Consider the following 6000-nt stretch of genomic DNA (forward strand, 5'->3'; position numbering starts at 1 on the left):
AAAATTAGAGTATGATGTCAAGTATTTTTAGAATATAAATTAAGTAATTGGGTTACGATAAATTAATATTCGTACTAATAAGTCGTGAGTTTAATTCTTTGACTTACGTAATGAGATAAAATTTATATTTAAAATTTATCTTTTTTATTAAAATTAAAAATACAAACGTTAAGAGACAGGAGAAAGATAATAGTCCAAAGTATGATGCCAAGGTGTCCAACCATGTTGGCTAGAGCCATACCTCTTAATGATCTAGGCTTGGGATTTTGTGTTATAATTAGGCCACGTGTATATAATATTATTACAAATCTTTTTCTTTGGGGTCAGCCGACAAGCATGATTGTTAATATTTTTAATTAATTTCATGTGGCATCTTACGGGCTTGTATAAACAATGCACAAAGCTAACGTGCGTCACTGATTGCATCAGGGCAACCACCTCTTTAATTAGAAGAAGGATTCAGCCTATGAATGAGAGCAAACATCTCATGTACACTTTTAATTATTTATTTTTAAAATATTTTATAAAAATTAGGAAAGTATACTCTAAGTAGGATTGTTTAAATTTTGATTTAAATTAAAAAAATTGATCTAAATCGACCACTATGATCTCGATCAAAATTTAGTTTGATCTTTTATTCTACATTTCTACTTCAACTGATTTTTAATTTGATCTGATGTGGGACCATCCCAAGCCTAAAAACATGTCCGAAAAATAAATAATATTATTTATTACAATAAATAACAATATAAAATACATATAATATATTATTAAAGTGTAAACTAAGTTAATTATTGTTTATATTTTTTTATAATTTTTTGAATGATATATAAATATATATGGGCATAATTTTTAAAATTTTATATTTAAAAAAAATATTTAGAACTGGCCCAAACCTTAACTGATTTGATTTTTTATTCAAAATTCTTAAAAGTCTTGCTCTTGGTCTAGTTTGATCTAGATTGAATAAACACCTTTATTGACGACTCAAAAATCTCATACACATTTCACATGCCAAAGCTTTGTAATAAAACAATTTTGCAAGTATATCAAAATTCCAAAATACCCTTAAAGTTTGTCTAAATTGTAAAGTATCATTGTCTTTTTAAAAATAACACTGACCTCCCTTCAAACTAGTTACCTTATATCGCATACCCCTTGCTATCAAATAAAACTAGATAATTTTATTAAAAACTCTAAAATACTCTTATAATTATAAAAGTTAAAAGAGAAAAAAATATATTGATAACGGCCTGCAATGGTCGTCGACCACTACAATATGAATGAAACTGATATTTCTTTTGAGTTTTATTCGACTGTTTGAAATAACCACAAATTATATGAATTATTTCGAATGAGACCTGGATGTTGTTTTGGATTGAAGAGAGAGGCCTAATAATTTCTTCAAAAACCCCTTCATTTGCAATTGGGTTTTATGTTTCCAAAAACCTTATCATGATCGATAGCGTTTTTTGATAAAATCTTGTCGATTGAAAAGTCTCTGCCAAGAACGAGAGAAATAGAGAGAGAGAGAGAGAAATTTAACATTAGAACTACCATCGATTACGATGAGATTTCTCAATTATTAACAAAGATGCGTAAGAAAGAAGAAAGAAATCATTGATGATGAAAATGAAAGAAAAAGAGAGAGAAAGAAAGAGACAAAGAACAACAGTCTATAAAGTACAAGAAGAGAAGAGATAACGTAAAGAAAGATTTTATAAATGATCGACACAAATTGAACTTTTAAAAAGGGAAATAAAATAGTTTAATTTATATAATTAATTAACTAAAATGTAAATATTTTTAAAAAATACAAAAATAATAAATAAAATTTCAAACAATATTAAGGCGATCTGTGAAATTTACACTTACATGTTGAAAAGATTAGTTGAACAAATCCCTCTTAGCTAATCCCTTGACAAACGTTGACTGTGATGCAGTAGAAGAGAAATGACAAAACCACGTGGAGGCTTGAAACGTCAAATTGGGCCAACCCTGCTCAAAAATAGGGATTTTTTTTAGGGAAATCACCCGCACGAGAAGCCAGCAGCCTGGTGGCAATCAGTAAAATAATCACTACAATAATTACGAAGCTATCATATTTAGGGCTTGTCGGTTCTTTGTGCTCTTCATTAGCGACGGAAACGACTAACTGATTTAATTATTTATTTTAATAAATTATTAAATAAACTAATATATTTACATTCTTCCTAACTAAATAGAGAATTTCATATGCTTTATTTTCGGATTGGAACTCTTGATCTTCATATTTTTTACTTTTTTAAATATTATATATTTTTTAATTCAAATATTAGCATTTGTGATATCAACACTCGATTACTCACCAAATAGAACTTATAAAGAACTAAAATGATCTTCACTATCACTCCTCTCTAAGCATTTATAGTCTTTTAATACGAACGTCAATACTTGTGACGAAGACTCTCAGTTTCATACCTAAAATACTTTGTGCCCAATTTTTTTTATGTAAAATTAAAATGATTATGAAAATTTTATATTTTGAGTTATAAAGATAAATTTATTTGAATATTTACTAAAATAAACTCTCTCATCTGGATTCGAAGTAAATTTGAAAATTTTATATTTAAAAAATATAAATATAAAATATATTTTAAACATTTGTTAAAGAATATATATTTATGTAAATCTGTAGACTTTGTAAAAGAATTAAAAAAATACACTAATATATTAAATAATTATTATGAAAATTGACATAATGAAGAAAAAATAAATATAAAAGTAAATAATTTTTAATGATTTTGTAAAAGGGTAGAAGAATAAGGGAAGCTTTGGAGGCCTTTTTGATAAAATAGTCCTCGGGAGACTTTTCCCGAGGTTCCCGAAGGTCACTTCGGGTACCTCATGGATACCGTCTTAGGGGGTCTCTTTTGATTCCAAGAATACATCAACTTATATTCGATGTCTTTGTTTGAAAATTTAAAATAAATGATCTTAAAAAATATAGATAATATTTTACCTGTTAATTTCGAGCTCTATAAATAAGATTCGATTAAGTCATGACTAGAATATCACTTAAATTATTTTTTTTTATTTTAAATATTCTTTTACGGGGATTAATTTAAGAATTAGAAGATCATGTGGGAGACTCTTGTGCTATTGACCGTATTTTATTTTACCATTTTAAAAAATTTTAAAATAGTCGATAATTAAGACAGAAATCTTTTAATTTATAAGTTAAAAAGATAAAGACTATTGACTTAATATGATCAAGATCTATCACTATGTCATTTCATGGGACCCGGCACCAACCCTTAAAAGATGAACTTGTGATTGGAATAAAAAAGAAAAAAAAAATCTTAAAATGGAAAGCGATGGATACCCCTCTTTTCAAAGCACATCCCAACTATATGGTGACAAAACCATACATCACTTGTGTGATTGTCTATTTGTCTTCCACATGAAAGGATTGCTATGAACTTGCATTTGTTAATGCTAAAAGAAAGCTTTGTAGAAATTTAGTAAGTGCAATAGTTTTAATGAAATTAACCAATGTTTAGAGTAGTGACAATTTCATAATTAATGACCTAAAATTTGGTGGTATTTTTAGTAAAATAATCATATACTTTAATTAGTTTATTTGTTCAGTTAAAGATAATATGAAATACTAATGTTAAAACCCATTTTTGTATATGAAAATCGAACCAAAGTAATTAACCAAGATTAATCAAATGATTTAAAAATTTAATCTTAATAGAATGGTTATTCACTAATATATATATATATATATATAATGATATATAACAATAGAATTTATGGGTTTGGACATCTGCAAGGCAAAAACTAATTAGAAGAAGTAGAGTATTATTTACGTAAATTCTTTGATAATTAAATCATATAGTTTTGTAATAAGAAGAGTGCAGGTCAATAATATAAGTTAGAAATGGTTGTTAACATGTGTGAGTCAAGTTGTCAACAACAACTAGTTGATTGTGATGATGAGTTGATGAATTATTGAGGGTCACTTCAAGAAAACTATTGTGGGGTAACCTAGCAAAGCCCAAACCAAAATTCAAGCCAATATAAAGGATGACTGAAGACACAGAAGACTTGGAAGCGGGTCTCCTGATGACTCCGATGAGTCTTCGGGTAGGCATATTCTTAAGTTTTTAAGTCTAAAAACTCGTGTCAAAGAATCTTTCGAACATAAATTATCTAATAATTTCATAGAGTCTTCAAGGAAAAACCCCTTAAAATGCCTTTAAGACCATCATCCTCCTGAAGACCCTCGTCGAAGAGTTTTTGGGGCCAGCCCCTTAATCTCAAAAACCCAAAGGTACCTTTAGGCCTTCTAGCCTCATTCACAGACTTTTTGCCCAAAGAGTCAATCCAACCCAAGCATGCCACGTGTCTTTCTTTGACACGTGGCCCAACCACTGAGGCCTATAAATACCCCATGGGTTCAAGTCATAGGGATCCAAATCTAGCATCAAAAAATCCAGACCTAACACTTCAAACCCAAACCCATCAAAAGACACTCACCAAAAACCTTATACAACCCATATTCATTTTGTATCTTGCATCGTGACATTATTTGACTTTGGCATCAAATGGCTCATTCAAGAGAATTCTCTATATGCCTTCTAACTACTTTTGTGCCACAAACTTATCCAAAGACACCAAGGCATAGCACTTCCTAAAGACAACCCCAACTCGCCTAGAGCCGAGCCATTTGAAGATTCGTTCAACTGAAGAGTCTTACTCTTTCGGGAACCAATCTTCTAGAGACCCTTTAGCCCATTAGTCATCCTAAGATTCAGGGTATCCCTCTAACTCTCTCGGATAGTGAATCGAGTTCAGTCCTGTGATCTTTGTTCTTCCAGACAATGAATTAAGCTATTCTCTTGCCAAGCGCTTGCTAGTGTCTTTTGCCGGCACAAACCTTACTCCAAACTTTCTCGTCGAACTTTGTTAAGTTATTTTTTGACATATACAAATTTTAATTATTATATTCTAAGAACACCAGAAACCTTTCCATATTCCATTCTATCATATTATTTTGCTTTAAGTATATATTAATTTTTTATTTGTATATAATTACAATATTACTTTATTTATATAATAATAAGAGGACATTTTGGTCCTACATAGCGATGTTAATAAGGTCACTTCTATTATCTAGAAACACCCCTCCAAGAATAAAATAGTACGGCCACGTACATGTTCTAGATAATTGGCATGTGCCGACCCTAAGATAAAAAAGAAAGGGATTTGTTGCTAAACTTCCTTTACAATTTATCAAACCCTTTGAAATAATGCACATTGCATTGATAGAAGGATCGAAGATTCTTTCTAATGGATTGACTTTCACATTTAACTCGCTGGGTGAATCGGGTTAACTCGGATTTAAAAATTCAAGTACTATGAATCGAACCGAGCTTAATTTAATTTGATTTAGTTGTTAATTATTATGGCAGTATTTGTTAAAATAAGTAAAATAAAATTATATTAAAATAAAATTAAAATATTTTTTAAATCAAAATATGAAATGGTTAAGATAAGATTGAGAAGTATTTCAAAATTTTTATCAAACTATTTGTTAAATTTTTTAGAATATATTAGAGGGCACAAGTGTCATTTTTTTTTCTCATCTATAAGGACCAGAATATGCTTATTTTGAGAGGGAGAGATAATCATATCTGAAAAAAATTAAAATATGAAGTCACGTGACTTTTTTTTCAAGAGTCATCAGATAAATTTAACAAATATGTTAAAAATAACAAACGTTAAAAATACTTTTCATATCTTATTTTATTTAATTTATATATTAATTAACAAATACTATATAAGTAAAAAAGAAACTTAGATGACTTGAATGACTGACATAGTTAAATAAAAAATACTTATTTAAATGACAACCTTAGTTAAATTAATTCTTCTAGACGTAACCTTATTTCTATTTAAAATAGGTTGAGTTTCATAATCAAAAGCCAAATTTAAGGGTCAATCAAGGATCCA

Source organism: Diospyros lotus, chromosome 7 (assembly GCF_014633365.1).
Source record: "Diospyros lotus cultivar Yz01 chromosome 7, ASM1463336v1, whole genome shotgun sequence".
Lineage (NCBI taxonomy): Eukaryota > Viridiplantae > Streptophyta > Magnoliopsida > Ericales > Ebenaceae > Diospyros > Diospyros lotus.